The 18,543-nt window shown below is 44.6% G+C and overlaps 1 long non-coding RNA gene across 22 annotated transcripts; it reads right to left on the bottom strand.

Annotated features, from left to right (window-relative positions):
* Positions 1-346: 346 nt before the first annotated feature.
* Positions 347-5,867, bottom strand: LOC119286879. Of its 22 annotated transcripts, none has more exons than XR_005140693.1 (7): positions 5,331-5,867; positions 5,016-5,150; positions 4,803-4,882; positions 4,210-4,308; positions 2,746-4,131; positions 1,798-2,481; positions 347-684 (listed from the first exon to the last, which is right to left on the bottom strand). It is a non-coding gene; the product is annotated as an uncharacterized LOC119286879 (long non-coding RNA). The 22 variants fall into 22 exon arrangements; XR_005140683.1 differs by having other exon boundaries at positions 4,817-4,882; XR_005140688.1 differs by having other exon boundaries at positions 4,817-4,876.
* Between the last annotated feature and the right edge of the window lie 12,676 nt (positions 5,868-18,543).

Raw genomic sequence — 18,543 nt, 5'->3', positions numbered from 1 at the left:
GATTGACAAGCGACCCTCTCACCCCTTTTATTCTTTAATTGTTTACGAACATGCACATATAAGCAAGAAATTTGCAATAGAATTTACATCTGATAACAAAACAAGCAACAATATTTTAGAGACTTTTTGATCTGCTTAGGTGGTGGATTATTTCGAACCAGATTATACACATTCAACAATTAAATATGATTGCCCAGTAAGTTTTATAGTAGTACCGAGAGGAACTTCGGCGGTGCCTGGTAGGTGGCCGCACCATTCACTTGCTTTTGTGGTCAGGGCAGCGCAGCCTATGTACTGGCAAACAGTTGCTGAAACTAACGAAAACAGCTAAATTTCTTAGCTTTGGTACATCAAATACACATTTTCACTTCTCTTTTCTGATCTGGTAGCACATGGCAATGGATAGCAATAAAATAACACTGACAAGAGCATATTGTCGCTTCTTCAGAAAGAAAGATACAACATAGAACTACAGTGCGCATACAAATTTGATCATGTAGCTACACTCCTTATAAAAAGAGAGCAAATAGCACATAAAAAACAGATGCCCAAATGACCTTGTCCATTCCGGGCAGGTCGAAAAGCTCGATCAGCATGGAGGCAGGCGTCGTCATGGCAGCAACACCATTAGTTGCATGGCGCTTGCTGGACGTCGGTGAGGATGGTGGCGTTGGCCCCGCCAAGCTAAACAGAGGAGGATGCTCTCAATTTGCGTGGTCAGAATAAAATGTTTGTGAAGTTAAATGGAAAAGCAAAGCTAAAGAAAAGAAGATTGCACTAAGCGAGATGTTAAAGTAAATGATGAAAGTTGAAAGTAAAGCAAATAATAATAGAATTTAGGTTGTAGATTACAGGATTATCATATAATGCAGTGGATGAAAAGCAAATCTTATTCAGTTATAAAACAGTCATACACTCAATGACAAGCTCTGAAAGTGTCAAGTGAAGAATTGTTAGTTTGGTGGTGCCTGATGAAATATTCCCATGATATTTTATAATTGCTTGATGGATCAGATTAGTTTCTGCTGTCAGCACTGGAAATTATACATGAAGAAAAATACGCAAAGGATCAATATAAAATTTGGCCTTAGTGTTGTAGAGTTCGTGGTGGGAACAGAAATAGGAGTATCAAAGCTCTATCTAATTTTCCTAGTCAGCACTGGAGCAGGCACTTCCTTGATATATCATTCACATTTTTAAGGGCTACAAAGTTCGTGGATCTACTGTTTGGAGTAGCTTAAGGACTAAAAACCAGCAGAGTTTGAAGAAATGTAGTCCTGTGGTAAGAGAAATTAGGCAATACTGCAGTGGATGAATTTAACAGTAAAATGCAAGACGGAGATACAGTGCAGTGGATGAAAATGAAATTCTCGGAGTTAGAAGTTTCTAGTCATTGTAAAAACAAATTGTTAAACAAAGGTAGTTTCTTTTGGTTCAATTTTGTAAAAGCACGGAATGTAGTATGGTTATGTAGGAGACAATCATGCTTGAACAGTCACAGTATAGATTGTGCGGTCAGAATAAAATGCTACGTGAAGCTAGATAGAAAAGCAGAGCTAAAGAGAATAAGAGTGCAACAAGCGAGACGTTGAATGTAACTAATGGAACTTGGGTCATGTGCCTGTTAAGATATGTTAAATTGACCCTTTGTTTTTCTAAGACCTCTTCTTTCAAGATTCTATAGTGAACACAAAATCCAATCTGAGAGTACTCGTTATAGTATAAACTAATAGAACACATTTAATCTCGTTCAAGAAAGCAAAATAACCACTCTCGAGGATTATGAAACCTACTTACCTTGTATGTCTCTAGCATCTGCATCCATGAATTTTTATTTAGTCAAAGTAGCAATATAGCATGGTCCTTCCATAAGCTATCTTGTTCTTCACTAATTGCAGCTATCTGGCTGCAAAAGAAACAGTAAAAGCTTGCCCACATCAATTCTTGACAAAGGTTAACACAATTTGAGAAAATAATAACACTGGTTGGTCAGTAGTACCATCGACCTACATAGGATGGGAGTGCGAACCAGATTACTTGCTGCCTTTCAGAGGCTTGCAACCCTATACTATCAGTGTCAGTGTCAGTGGCCATCAGTTCTACCACGAACCTACACAAACATCAGTTGATCGAACATATTGTCTAGCTTGCATCTAGAATCCAACAGCACTGAAATCAAAGATTTTCTGTTGTTACAAAGAAATGGCCTGCTGTGTTTTAGTACCCTCAATTGCTCAAGATGGGTTATGTATGTGTAATTATGCCGAGTCTCATTGCAAGTAATTGCATGCTGACGAGTACAACAGTCTGACACATGAACAGGTCCAGTGAGATACAGTACCAGGATAAAAAGAGAGAGGATAGGACCTTGATGCTGCTGCTTATTCTGGGACTGGGAATGGGATTGGAGGCGAAAGGATCAGCGGACCTTGACGAGCACATGACCGGCGTCCCGAGCAGAGGAAGCTCCATTCCATGGTGCTAATTATGGGATACCATAATCATACATATGTGCAGATGGCAAAGTTAGAAATATCACTCTAACCAAGTTTCAAGTGGCAAGATTAATTTTAATTTTCTGAAAGAATTGAGATGAACTCTCTGGACTCTTTTGATCATCTATATCCATATATCATGGACTCTCCCAAAGCTCATACGCAAAAGAGCAATGGCAGCGAGGCAACATATGCTTGCTGACATTGGTGCAGACATGTAATCTAGAGAGAATGCCGCGGACCATAGTACCTGAACATGGGAATCGTAGTCGAGAGGCTGCTCCAACATGGTGCGCTCCAGGGCCTGGATGCGTAGCTCGTCGACGGCGTCTCCTTCCTCGTCTGAATCCGAGGAGTCGGAGCCCGTCTTCCGTGCCTCCTCCAGTGATGTCCATGGGCGGCGACGCGGTCGCCTCCAGCAAATAAATAAACAAAAACTATGTCTGAGAAGAACGAGTCAGAAACACTTTGTAAGATATATACCATCACAGTTATATACCACACCAGCAGCAAAAAGCATGGTCCTGAAACTAACATTGTCGTGTACCAGGGCAGTGTAATTTACCAATTATGCATTTTAACCAGAGCTTTTGCTCACGAGTATGGAATAGATATGCAGTAATTCAAATGACCAAGCCATAAGATACGGCTGTAATTAGAATGATAATTGATTTAGTAATAAGTTTTCTCTTGCTTCCACACTGCTATGTTGAATAAGGAAACAAAATACAGACTCATGCTCAAGAATTGTTTCCGGTGACTAAACATCACCACACGGTCATGAGCAAACCTCCATGACATCAGGTTTCTGCCCAATTCATCTCCCTCTGTTTTCCTAGAGGTCAAATGATAGCAGGCAAAATACAAAAGGTTGTATGATGCAAATGACAGCAGGCACAATTACAATGAACCATTCAAGAGTATCAAAACCAAACAAGTGCAGCTTGTACATTGTACAACCTTTGCCTTATTTGTTATTTCCAAGATAACCCAATAGGGCTCTACCAACGCAAGAAGCTTTCAAGTTTCAAATATCATTTCTTATTTCACTGTGTTCCTAAACTGCGAGAAATATACCAACCATCTGTTTTTAGGCAAGCAAACAATACATGGTACAAACCCAATATTTGTGTTGCTGCATGAACTTAACAGAAGCATCATCATGAAGTTGGGGATAGGACTGCTGAGCACATATATTTGCAAATGTGAATTTTAATGAAACATGCCAAACGATAATACCTAGAAGTATTTGGCTACTCGTCGTCTTCTTCCAACACCAGATATCCATCCCCACTACACAACCTCCTTTGTGTCTTCCAGTCGAAAATATGCCCAATAAAATAGCAAACAAACAACGGATGCATAACGGGAGAAGGAAGATGGCAACAGAACAAAACATGGAGCAAAGATTCAACACAATTAGATGACTCTCTTCACATTATTTGTTTTGCTCGAGCTAGAAATGAAAGCTCTATATGGGAGCAGCGCATTTCATAGTCCACATTCATATCTGAAGGGCGTCAACAATTGAGCTAGCAAGGCTCAACACCTCAAATGGAGGGTTGGCTGATGGCTTTCAGTGTCTGAGGGCACGAATCCGTGATCCAGAAGTAATCAAACTGCTCACCTGGCCCAGCTGGAATTAAGAGAAAGAATGAGCAAAGTGAAGTTTGCCTAGCTGAAAAATAGGGAACAATGAGAAACCACCAATTACCAGAACTCACGATCATGAACCATTCATACGACTGACCAGGAACATAGTTTGAGTGACATGGGCAGTAACTTTTGCGACAACATAAGCAACCAAAAGTTTCTGCCAAATGAACAGAACATAAATACTCATGGGGCAAAAAGGAACAACATAGTATATGCAACTATAAGTCACATGTAGCATCATAATTGACACTTGAAATGTATTACTTCCATTTCACTGAACAATGAAGTAAATATGTCACACCAAATTGACCCACAACATGAAAATTCACATGCCACAGACTCTATTACCAGGTTTGGAGAAGGAACGAAATTGAACGTCTCAACTTTACATGACTAAGCCTGCTGGTAATACTATCAATTGTGGACTCAGGTAAAATTTGAATTCTGAAAGGCATTAAGTTTTTGGTACGACAACTTGAAATGATGGCACAAGACTACCAATCAGCGATTGCAACAGAATGGTAACCTGGCATTTTGTAAGAGTTCCACTAGATTGCACTAAATCATCAACAATAACAACATGACGCCCTTCAGAATAGCAGCAACACAAGAATTCATGACACAGTTGGAATTAGAGGAAAGGGGTTGCACATTGTCACTCAAACCTTTGCTTGGCCCTCTTGGAGTGACATTAATAAATTGCAGCTAGTTCCATAGAAATTTTCCTGCACCTTATGCCATTTAAACGAGACAAATTGATAACACGAACGGACGAACCTCGAAAAGAAAAATGAACCTATCCTAAAATATGCCTAAGAATAACTGGGAAAGATAAGTGAAAACATATACTGGAAAAGGCTGTACCTCGTCATCTCCTGCTTCTCAAACTTATATTTCATCAAATGCTTCCTCGATAAATTTTGCGCAAAATACATTTGCTGAATGGCCAATATCAATTTCCTGCAACACCTCCTGATTAGCATAACTCCAAAATTTTACCTGCAGAACAAGTATTGATATTGGAGTAAAATGTATCGCCATCGAACTCTCCAGCCTTTTCAGTCGAATAGGTAGAAGCAAGCGAGGCAAGGCCAAATTGTACGGGGGGAAACAGAGCAATGTACAATAAATTAGCAAGAAACAACAACTGCATAGGGGAGAAGGAAGATGGCTGCGTACCTGGGTGACTGCACGAAGGTGGAGGTGGGCGTCGCCTTCTTACCGCCGATGATATCGGTGGAGCTTCTCCATGGGCTCTTCGTCTCCGTCTCCGTCTCCATCCTCTCTTCATCTCGCCCTCCCTCCGCTTCTCTGCCTGACGCCGCCGCCACAGATGGCCATATCCATGGCCAACCCTACCGTTGACGGCCGGATCTGCTCCCATGGGCCTCCTCTTCACCTCACGCTCCCCTCCCCTTCTCTGCCCGAGAACGACGCCACGTACGGCCATCTCCATGGTCGACCCAATCCGGCCGCCGCTCAACCCAACAACAGAACCGCTCCGCCTCCTCCTCAGCACCATCAACCTTAGGGCCCCTGCCATCCACCTCCGTGGATCCAGGGATGCACCGCAGGCAGAGAGAGGAAAGGCCGAGGAAGCCCGCCAGCGCCGGAGGAGCGGCAGCAACCTAGCTGGGGTGTGGGGAGAGGAGGTTGTGTGGGATTTCTGGGAGAGGAGGTACGTGCGTCAGGAGAGCAAAGGAGGTGGGGCTGAAGTCAAATTTCTCTTCCTATCTCTTCGCGACGAAGCGAACGAGGTTTTGTCTCGTTACCTCACCGACGCGGACAGAGAGCTCTTTCCAATTGGCCAGCGCCAATCTCTCTCGCCATTGGCCGTCCCGAATAGTATGCATGTGATGACGTGGAACACATGAGGAAGTGCCCTTGATGCACACCTTATTGTTTTTTTTTGAGCATCAGTACAGACACAAGCGCTCATATACACGCGCATACACTCATCCCTATGAACGCACGCACGCACACCCTATCCCTATGAGCACCTCCGAGAGACTGAGCCGGCATATCATCTTGAGATTTACGAAGTCACCGTAGGCGCCTCGTCGTCGGCGGGAACGTCTCCTCCCACTGAAAGCGCATCGCCGGAAATCCTGAAATAAATTCAGGAATAATGCGAGCACCAGGATTTGAACCCTGGTGGGTTGGGGATACCACTGCACACCTTATTGTTTTGGATGGTAGGAAAGGAGGCAAATTAACCGTGATATTCGGGTGCAGTCCCAGAAAGATCCGTGATGGCAATCAAAGTGTTATCCTCATATTTCAGGTCTTCTGTGGTTCCTTATGCAAGGGTGAGAAAGGGGAGATGGGCTCCACCAAGGTGATTGTGTTAAGATAAACGTTGATGCTTCTTTCGATCCAGACATTTTTACAGGTGCAGTCATTCGTTATAAAAAGGGAAGTGCAATGCACATTTGGATGTGGTTCAAGATGTTCTTTCGACTGAAGCTTTGGCTCTCAAGCATGGCTTGTTCTTAGCTGAATCTATGGGTTGTAATAGCGTTGTTGTGAGCTCTGATAATAGTGAATTAATAGAAATTATGAAGAATCAGAGGCCTCCTACAGGTATTGCTGCAACGATTTTTCAAGATTGCCTTTTAAGGGGGCCCGAATTTATTAGGGTTAAGTATGAGCATGCGAATAAGAAAACAAATTATTTAGCTCATAAACTAGCTCGGTTGGTTAAGTTCCAGGCTTAGGGTCTGATTAGATGATCCTCCCCCCTCTATTGTAGTACCTCTCATGGTTAACGATGTAACATTATCATCTATTATTCTAAAAAAACATTCTCATCTATTGAATGAAGAGGACATTTTGAGGTTAAAAAAACGAGACATAGACTCGCCCACTTTTTCATGCCTGGATCAGCCTGTTTCCGGGCGAAACGTACAGGTATATTCCCGTGTCAGAAAGGAAAAGAAAAGAACAGTGCACGACTATTCCTCCTGCTCGTGCTCTTCTCGCGTTTCTATCGACCGGCCGGCCGGCCACGACTTCACTGCCGCCGTTTTCCCGGATGATTCCGTGAAAATGCTGCCCAACAGCCCAAGTACCAGAGACCACGCCCAGATCGACCAGAAAACTTCACGGAAAACCACCGGATCAGCCGTCATTTGGGGGACTAGCGTGTGTGTCGGCCGAGACGTCGGGTTTGCACGTTTTGCCCGGATCAGCCGTCTCCAATGCGAAATGTGCAGGCATATTCCCGTTTCATCAATCATCCAAAGGAAAAAGGAAATAACACTACACGACGATTCCTAAAAATGGAAGAGGAAATTACACTGCACGACAATTCCACGTGTGTGTATGTATCGAAAATAGTAAGACTGTTCCTCGTGCTGTTCTCACGTTTTGCATTGGTCGGCCACGACTTCACTGCCGCCGTTTTCTCGGATGATTCCGTGAAAATGCTGCCCAAGTGCCACAGAGCACGACCAGATCGACCGGAAAACTTCACGAAAAAACACCGGAAAACTGCTTCGTATTTTCCATGCACGCGCTCTCCCTCCGCTATATATGTTTTCACCCCGTTCGTACGATTCGTATCGAAAGTCAAAAGGTGAATCCAAGCAGACATCGATCAGACCAACTGTATACCACGCGTCCACGATCGAGCTGTTGCCATGGCTGGCCGCGCCGGGCCGTCCAGCTGCTCGAAGTCGACGAGCAAGCTCCTCCTCCTCCTCTTTGTGTTGGCCGCCGCCGCGGCGCACGGCGAGGCCGGGGCCGGGGGTGGCGGGCGCGCACGGGCACGGCGGAGGCGCGAGCGCGAGGCTGCTGTCGGGGCCAGGGGCCTCTTGCTGCACGCACGATCCGAACTCGGAGGGGACCTCGTGCTGCCCACACAGGCCACCTCCGTAGGCTGCAGCACTTCACCCGAAACGTGTAGAGTGAATTATTTGGTTGCTGATCGTTCATTCGTTCGTAGAGATAGAGATACACCATGTGTATTCCTTCTTTCTTTGGTGTCTGGTCGTTGTTTATTTCTCAACTAGTACAGTAGTAGTGACTCTCGTTCAATGGGTATAGTCTATAAGGTGTCAGAGTCTCTTTTTTTCCCCTTTTTGAACACATAGTCTTTTGTTTTCGTGGTATCAAAAGTTTGTATAATTGTCTAACTAACAGAAAAAAATATCGTCCGCTGATATGTACTTCTAAATTGTCGAACAAACACGATTAGAGCATCTACAACCGGACTGGACATGTCCGTGGACATTGATCGGTCAATCCTCAGATTTTCCTTCTCACAACCGGACACCTCAATTATCATATCTCAAATCCATACAAACTCATGCAACTACGTCGATGCATTAGACACATCGTCCGGCTACTCCATCAGTACTAACATGCCATCGGACTATCAAATTTTGGCATGTTTGGCAATGGTGGAGATCATCCACGGTTGCCCTTGCCCTTTCCGTCGTCCTTCTCACGGAAGTACCAGTCGAAGACGCAGTAGGGATCGAGCAGGATCTGCTCGTCACCGGAGTTGTCCTCGTTGTCGCTGTCCTCCTTCGGTGGCAGTCCGACCATGGCATGGACCACCCGATTCTGCTCTCGGACGAGGGTGCGTGTTCCTTCACTGTAGTTTCTTCATAATGCGGCCGCGGATGGCTTCCTCCTGTGCAGCCGCCCGCGCCGCCGCATCAGTCGCCTCCGCCGCTGCTATTTCATACGCGATACAGGCCTCTGCGGCCCTTATCCTCTTCTATCCATGGCGGGTCGCCCGTTCCCGGTGGGACTCATAGTCTGCTCGACCGGTGATGGGGAAGGAGATTTTCCCATTGTCGCGGTGATCCAGCCCCAGAGGACTCAAGCACCCATTGAGCCGACGCCATGGAGTCGCGCCAGACAGATCCGTTTGTCGGCCGGTCGCTGTCCTCCCGGAAGCAGCGGAGTGCAATACAGACCGTCATTGCCTCCTCTAACCCACAAGGGATAACATCCCAGTCGACGGATCCAGACTGGTCGGAGTCAGATCCGCTGCCCCCATGCCGGAGACGACCGAAAATCTCCGGAGGTGAGCTCGGGTGGAGGAGGGAGTGGAGTGGGGGAGGAATGTCAAGTGGCTAGGGTTTGGTCCGATGAGCGGATGGGGAAGAATATATGTGAGGTCGGGCGCCAGCACGGGCCGGCCCCGATGTGGCGGACACGCCCATGCGCGCCCGGGCACCCCATATCAATGAATATGAGGGGTGCCAATCAGCCCCGGCGTTTGAGGCGCCCGGCTAGGTCGAAATTTCATGAGCGGTCAATGACCGGGCAGCCCGCCCGGACGTTTGATGAGGGTTTGGGATGCCCGGGTGTAGATGCTCTTAATGACCTATGTGTGGTTTGATCGGTACGTGGCTGGTTACTAGAATTTCTAGCTCCAAACTACACACAGCTAATTGATGCATACGTGTCATCTCACAGTGCATCAATTACCTCCAAAGATTGCATCAACCATGAAAAATCGAACGTCATTGCAAACCCTAGCACTACGGAGCTGCTAACCATTCCATTTGAAACCAACAAGGCCCATGACAAACCTTCTGTTGGCCTCTCGGAATTTCCGTACCCCCTTATCTGAAATTTTCGAAGTGGTTACAGAGATTGTGTCTAGTAGCCTGAGATTCTCACAATGTTATCCGTTCAATCTGACCAAGTGATCTGAAAGTTGTCACCTTAACCTCGTCTATGTATACTCCTACATGTTCACTCAAAGCAAATCTCTCTCATATCAATATGTTCTGAGTGAAAACTCCACCCGTTGTGCTAATTTCAAAGTGCTTTCTACTCCAACCATTCAGGTCAATTCGTTGAGATATGATCCCTCTTTGTTTTTCACTCGTACTTCTCCAATCCAAAAGTCAAACATGGAGATAGTTTGTGTGTTGATGAAATTATCTTTTAAAGCACAAGAGCAGTAGATTCATCGCCAAGCAGTATCAATCTTATTACTTTTGGAGGGTGTACGCCTCCTAGATCGGCTATGTGCTTGGGAGTCTTCAAGCTTGTGAAAAAACCAAGAAGTTTGTAAGGGTCCAGTGATCGCCTAATTCATGAAGATTTAGCCTTACTGAGGCTAGGCCTTCGTGAGCGTAAGCCATAGTGCCATAGGTTGGTTGCTCCTTTGTAGACCCTTCGTTGATGATTGCCCTTCGTGCACTTGGTCCTTAGTGGAACCTCACAACCGGGATCCTTGTGACCTCAGATCTTCAGTGGATTGAAGCCTTAATCAATGTGGAAAATAACGCCAACTATTTGAACCACAAAAAAACTTTACCGAGCTAATCCATGTTTGCATATCTCGAACTCTTGCCACGGTAACGGAATCATTTCTGCCAAATGTGACGTTTAGAGGGGATTTTATTGGACCCAGACTCCAATCGTGGAACATCTTGCTCCAGCGGTTGTCCACAGTGCATTTTTCACCTGGTCCTAATGTATTCCGGTGGAACCTACATGAGAACGGGCGGTGCTCAGTAGAGTCTATATATAGAGCGTTAATTCAGTTTGATGTGCCAGTTGATAATAACAAGAAGATCTGAAAGATGAAGATACCACTTAAGAATAAAATCTTTGCATCATATCTTCGTCGCGGAGTTATTCTTACTAAATATAACCTTATTAAGAGGAATTGGCATGGAAGTCCATAATGTGTCTTTTTTCACCATGATGAGATAATAAAGCACTTATTCTTCGAATGCAAATTGGCTCGTTCTATATGGTCAGTCAACCAAATAGTTTCTGGCTTGTATCCTCCTTGTAGTGTTACTAATGTATTTGGCAACTGGCTACATGGGATTGATCATAGGTTTAGAACTCTTACCCGGATGGGATCGCTTGTCGTTATTTGGTCGCTTTGGATATGTAGAAATGATAGGGTTTTAACGATAAAAGTACTTCTCTTATGCAAGTTATCTACAGATGTACCGAGACTGTTCATGTTGGAGGTATGCCCTAGAGGCAATCATGTATGATGATATTTTCTATGTGTTTATGAATAAAGATAGTCCTTGGACATTATCAATGATATGTATCAAACAAGTACATGACTTGTTTGTGAGACTATGCATTGTATGATGACTGTCCTAAAAGGTCCTAGTCGAAAGGGCTGTGTGGATGCGCAGCTGACTAGACTAGCATATGACACGATTGTTGGCTTGGTCTCACTAGCTATGGAGCATCGGATGCTAGCCGGATAATATGGACTCAGTAGGATCTGGTCGAATTCGACATAGTCGGATTCAAGTTGAGATCCGTGAAGTTTCAGGACTTTTGGAGCTGTGCAGAATAGATCTCTAATATTTGCTCCTTTTTTCAGCCCAGAATTCCAGCTGTTGGCATTCTCCCTCTTCAGGTAAACCTTGTAAAATAAGAGAGAATATGCATAAGTCACTACAAAAAAATACACTTTCGTGATGATACGTGTTTGTTACAGTAGGTCATGTTTTTTGTGATGCATGTACATTCATGACAAATTTATGACGGAATCAAGATTGTCATACATGTGCTGTCGTAGAAGTGTTCCATGACATTTCCAAAATTATCATCACGGAAGTGTCCACTTCCATGACGATAAATCGCGCGTCACAGAAGTGCTTTTGTCAAGGGTGACCGACACGTGGCATCCACCATAACGGAACACCGTTAAGCTACCGGGTCGGGTTTTGGATCCGATAACCCGTTAACAGCACCGACCAATGGAGATTTTCCACGTGTAAAATCATCATTGGCTAGAGAAAACACGTGTCGGCTCATCGTTGGGACAGATGTCATCCACTCATTGGACAGGAGGCGCCTATGATAGGTCGACACATGGCACGGCCCAACAGTGGCCCATTCTGGTGAAAAAGGCTGGCCCAGTAAAAATTAGCAGGCCGACCCATATAAGGTCTACTTGTGTCAGATCCATTTAAGCCCACGACCCATACGAGATGTGCCAATTCGGCCCGTTAAAGATTTGACACCATTGCAGCAAATCGTCAGTTCGATCCCATTAACAGCCCGCTATATATTTGGGCTCAATATCAGCCCGATGAGATTTCGGCCTATTAACGGTCCATTTAATGGATGAGCCAATTTTCAGGATGTACATCTTTCGGCCTTTTAGCGACCCATTTAAATGTTGGGCTAATTTCTGGCCCGGTGTGTCTTTCAGCCTGTTGACGGCCCATAAATCTGATGGGCCATTTGTAGTCGGACCCGAGTTTCGGCCTTTTAGTGGCCCATTTAAGTATTGGGCCAATTTCTGGCCCGGTGTCACTTTCAGCCTGTTGACGGCCCATAAATCAGTTAGGCCCATTGTAGTCGGACCTGAGTTTTGGCCTTTTAGCGACCCATTTAAGTGTTGGGCCAATTTCCAACCCTGTGTGCCTTTCGGCCTGTTAACGGACCATAAATGAGTTGAGCCATTTGTAGTCGAACCTTAGTTTTGGCCTCTTAACGACCCATGCCCTTCATGGTCCAATACCAGCCTGGTTTCTCTTTCGGCCTGCTAAAGGCCCACAACACAGTTGGGCCATTTACAATACGACCTGACTTTCGGCCTCTTAGCGGCCCATGCTCTTCATGGTCCAATACAAGCCAGCTGTCTCTTTCGGCCTGCTAAAGGCCTATAGTATAGTTGGACCATATGTAGCCCAAACTTAGTAACGGCTTGCTAACGGCCCATGAAATAAATTGGGGCCACCTGTTGCCCGCTTCGATGTCGGCCCATTAACGACCCGAGAGGTAAGAGGCCGACCATTAACTTTCGGCCTAGTAACGGCCCATTAACTTAATGGGTCCACTAAAGTTCGTTCATGTCTTTAGGCCAAATTAGATAATTTGAGCCCATTACGACGAGCAAAGGTACGACATACAGGGAATAACGTTGCACATCCAAAATATATTACAGGAAATTACATCCACTGGGCAATCAAAGATTGATGTCAGTGCAAATAAATGAGCAGAACCTAACCATCTACAACGTCACAATCTGCAACCTCAGCACAGATGACGCCCATAAGCATGTGGGCAAGTTCTTGCTACTTTGCCACACTGTCTCTGAAAACATTGATCAGTTGTTGTGTCGCACGACTCTGCACCTCTGATTCATCCACCATTTCCATCATTGCTTCAACCATTAATTAGTTCACAAACATACATTTATTCCATCGCATTCGAGATAGAGGATACTGAATAGATTCAGATGGCGAATTTGGCAGGCTTGTATTATTGATAGTGGAGAGTGTCTTGACCACTGCATCATAACATAAATTAGGACGGGAACCAAACAGATTAATCATGAGTTATTGCCATATTACCTGGCCTAGATTTACTGGAAAGAAACAATGGGGTTGCCTTGTTGTTTTCAGAGTTTGTCTTCTTATCTTCAGCAGCCTGCACAAAATTAACACACTAGCATTGCTATCATTGGCCAAGTCAGATAATAGGAAAGCAACATTGACACAACGAACGTTTGGGCAACTAGCCTACACCAAATTAACACAATATGGCACAGCTATCATCATCCAGGTAAGGTAATACGAAAGCAACATTGACACAATGAATGAATGGGCAACCAGAGAAGCACTACAATTCAGTAATGTGCGTGATATGAGATAGCACATTCATGCAGCTCAGTACGCAAAACTACTAGACAGTTTTCCTTACAAAAAACAACATTGGCGCCTTTAACATTTTGCTACAACTAATTTTAGATCAGATAAAGGTTAGATTTAGGCCGATTAACAAAATACATGATGATGTAAAAATATAGTGATATACAACAGGTACTTACATCAGCACTGGAGCACAGAGAATTCCCGCAAGATATTTTCCTCGAATACGATCCCAATGGAGGAAGTCTTGTATCGTTTAACCTTATTTTCTAAAAGAGAGACGGGTAAGAAACATGTAGAAAATATGATCAAAATGCTACAAAATTTCATGATGCGAGGATACGCACACGTTTCTTAGAATGGAGTTGACATTCTTTTGCTGGAATGGAGCGGACTAGTTCTTTGGCCACTGGAATCTGCTTATTATCAGTGGGAGTTGGGTTTCTTTGTGCTGGAGCAGTATCTATGAAAAATGGAGTTGGTTTATTATCTCCTGGCGTTTGGATCTTTTGCAAAGACCTGGTTTGTAACCCTTCAGATTCTAACATAGCCATCTTCCCCTTGCATGCCTTATATAGAAGAATGATGATTCAGTTATAAAACATGCTACAACAGAGATGGAATATGTACTGAAGAATAGAAAGGCATGACATATTGACATGTATTCACTCCATCCGAAAATAAATGGATGGGTCTAGGCGTATTTCAGTTCTAGATACATCCAGTTTTATCCATTTCTGCGACATTTAATCCGGACGGAGGGAGTATGATGTAAGAGCTAGGGATACGACAGGACAACACAGTAAAAAACACTGAAAACCCCACTGCAGAACCAAAGTATTCAAACCCACTGATATGAGATAGTACACTCATGCAGCTCAGGATGCAAAACTACCAGGCAGTTTTCCTTGCAAAAATCAACATTGTGGCCTTTAATCATACATTTTGCTATAACTAAATTTAGATCAGATAAAGGTTGGATTCACGCCGATTAACAAAATACATGCTGATGTAAAAATATAGTGATATACAACAGGTACTTACATCTACATTGGAACACAGAGAATTCCTGCAAAAATCTTTCCTCATAAACGATACCATTGCAGAAAATCTTCTATCTGTTAAGCTTATTTTCTAAAAGAGAGATGGGTAAGAAACATGTAGAAAATATGATTAGCATGCTATAAAATTTCATGATGCAAGGATACGCACACGCTTCTTAGAATTGAGTTGACATATTTTTGCTGGACTGGAGCGGACTAGTTCTTTGGCCACTGGTTGTAACCCTTCAGATTCTAACATAGTCGTCTTCCCCTTGCATGCCTTGTATAGAAGAATGGTGCTTTGATTATAAAACATGCGGCAGCAGAGAGATGGAATGGGTACTGAAGAATAGAAAGGCATGACATATTGACATGTATTCCCTCCATCCGGAAAAAAATGGATGGGTCTAGGCGTATTTCAGTTCTAGATACATCCTTTTTTTATCCATTTCGGCAACATGTAATCCGGACAGAGGGAGTATGGTGTAAGAGCTAGGGATACGACAGGACAACACAGCAAAAAAAACACTAGTTGAATGTAAAACTATATGCTAGCGGAATATGCACAGAAATAACTAAGTCAACATACACGTGTATGATTGGGAAAATAAGATGGCATTGCAACAGAGCACTAGGACAACACTTCAATGTAAAAAAACATGGTATGGTAGACAGATGAAGTACATACTGATGAATAACAATGCATAAGATATTCAGAAGCATGATGTCCAAATTAAGCAGATGGCATTGCGATAGAGTAGAATGACAACACTTGAATTTGAAAACATGTTATCATGAATGGAATAGGTACTGAAAAACAGGAAGGCATGACATATTTACATGCATGATCAGCATGCTAAGCACATGGCATTGCAACAGAGTAGATACACTCCAGGACATTATATGCATCTTGTACCCATATCACAGGCCAAGTTAGAGCAAGGACCTTGTGGGGTGAAGAGGATTCATCATCTTTATGCAAGTCTTCTAAAGAACTGCCTTTACATGTTCCATCATATTGGGTATCATTGACATCAAATTTATTGGGCTTTACATTGCTCCGTGAGGTTCTTGTGGATATATCAGTGTGTGCAATTATATCTGACATGCATGGAAGACAACTAGTAGTTAGATTTATGTAATGAGTGCATGTAGGAGACGACATAAATAGTAAGACTGGGGTTAACTAGCAGCAACAGGTCTCATAAACTAAAGGGAGAACACAGATAAAAGCTACAGAATATGTATCGTTTGTACTCGAGATTAACTAGATGACACACAAAAGTATTAAAGAACAACATAGGAAATACTAGAACTGGTATAATACTATAATCACCAGCCTGTGGGATAGCATTGGCTGATGGATGATAACTATGGAACAGTGTTACCTAAAGAACAAGTATCTTAGCTGAACTATGGAACATCGTTAACTCCTGAACAAGACCCGTAAGAGATCAGCATGAATATACAGTGAAATGTGATGATCTATTTTCCATGCTTAGATGAATAACAAAGCCATAAATGTTGCACACAAGTAAGATGAGGGTACAACCTATCTGGCTGCCATCCATAGGAGTGAGCATCATGTGCTGACTTGTCGATGGCCCTGCGGTTGTTGTGGCTGTGCATGTCGGGCACGCGCATTCGATGCAGGGAACTGTTGAGTGGGGACTATAGCTCCCTTCTGGTGTATGCTTCCCTTGTTGGAGCAGCAGCGGTGAGTCGGAAGACGGTGTGTCTGAAGATGCAGATAACGCATAATGTTAAGAACGACATATCTCTTTGATCTGAAGAAATACACTAAGAGATCAACAGCAAGGTACGAGAGTGGTCACACGTCTGTTAACTGAAGACTAAATTGGGGTCACACGATTTTATTTTATTTTGGTACTGTCTGATCTACGCCGGATGGCTGGCCGTCTTGTGTCTCCCGGCTGACACTGTTCGGAATCTTCCCCAAAGAGCCAGCGACCAATGGCAGAGCAGCCTGCCTCCACCGTCCGTGGCCCCGGCCAAAACCCCGCTCCCCGCCCCACCGCACTGTCGTGGTTGCGCCACCCCCGGGCCAATCCACAAAGACTCCCCGTCATCCAGATCCGGCGGCGGCAGTACCTTCAACCCACGCAACTCTAAAAGATAGCCATCTAAGCGCTGCTTCCGCGGTGAACTTCGCGGCCCCGCACCCTTACGTTAGACACCAGCCAACCGGCAGCCTAGGAGCTCCGCCGCCTCGAGGGGTGTTGCTTCCCATTGCAAATCGATTGGCCCAGAACAAAAATTCAAACAACTGACGCCTAAATAAAGTGATTTGAGATGAGGGTGTGACCTATCTGGCGACATGGTGAAGTAGGCAGGTCCAGCTACCGAGTCGGTGAGGCCGGTGCGGTTGCGGTGGCGACCGGCGACAGGGAAAGAGCGATGTCGTGACGGTCAACGGCTACGCCGAAGCAGTGCCAGGACTCTGGACGGATCCGAAGTTGGAGCCGCTCCGGCGTCGTGAACAACGGCGGGGGTGAATCGGCTCCGGTACAGTTCACGCGGCCGTCGTCGAGGCAGCACCAGCGGCATGGAGTATGAGGCACACGCCCCAGTGCACGACGGCAAATGGACATCGTCTCCGGCATTAGGGAGGAGGGCGGCTGTGAAATTGGTGCGGTGGGGGCGCCATGGAGGTGGGGCTGAGGTTTCGCGGCTCGGGAGAAGGGAGCTTCCCAGGGAGAAGGTGATTTGGCGCCCACGAGGTATGAATGGGGGCGGGCGGGGGAAATTGGGAGGGGAGTGGAACCATGTCTTACAGACACATTTGTCTGAAATGTGAGGGGGATTTACAGTTCTACCCTTTCCTATAGGCTTCTCGGCTTGAGTCTGTGTACTGAGGGTCGGGGATAGTAGAGTAACTTTGCTTCTCTGGGCGGGAGCGATTTCGGGCGAGGAGGGCGTGTTTTGAACTATAGTGGGCGCGAGCGATTTCAGGCGAGGAGAGTGTGTTTTGAAATAGTGGGCGCGAGCTATTTCGGGCGAGGAGAGCGTGTTTTGCCGACCATGGTTTATGAATTATTCGGCACATGTCATTTTGGCCGAGGAGAAGGCGCGCTTGGATGAAGTTTCAAACCTACCCTCGATGTACAACGGGCCAATTGATGTGTGTCCCACATAGGACGATAATTTTGCGTCTCCCATTTATTTGTTCGGGCGAATTCCACCGAGCAGAGAGGATGTTTAACGATTCGTTCAAATTTTGGGAGAACGAGCATCCACGTCTACCTTACCAAGTCGATTCGGATCAAATTTTGAAATATTAGCTTGCCACTTCTTTTTTAGATGGAGAGATGATGCTCGGGAGTAATGTGTTTTTACATGATCGTTGCTAGAGATTTACTATATGACAAATAGTTGACCCACTCAAAAACGCGAATCAAACCCAAAATGAAATATCTCGATTCAATGAAATAGCTCATTCAGTAGGTCAAAATAGTGAACTAAATCCAAAATTGAACACCTCAATTGAGTAACATGTTGTATAGTATTATAGTACTCCATGAACATGTTGAAAGTCAAATTAATGAACTTGTTTGATATATGCATATATCCGTTCATGTGTGGATTGCAGACAACATGTTCTCCAATTTAAATATTTGAATGCAAGTTTATATCGAAACATGGTTTATATCAGTCTTTGATGCATAAAACGCGACCTCCCCCTCTCGCGGACTCCTGTTCTCTCTCTCTCTCTCTCTCTCT

The sequence above is a fragment of the Triticum dicoccoides genome, chromosome 4A (assembly GCF_002162155.2).
Source record: "Triticum dicoccoides isolate Atlit2015 ecotype Zavitan chromosome 4A, WEW_v2.0, whole genome shotgun sequence".
NCBI classification, from domain to species: domain Eukaryota; kingdom Viridiplantae; phylum Streptophyta; class Magnoliopsida; order Poales; family Poaceae; genus Triticum; species Triticum dicoccoides.
This window is presented reverse-complemented; position numbering and strand designations above follow the sequence as displayed.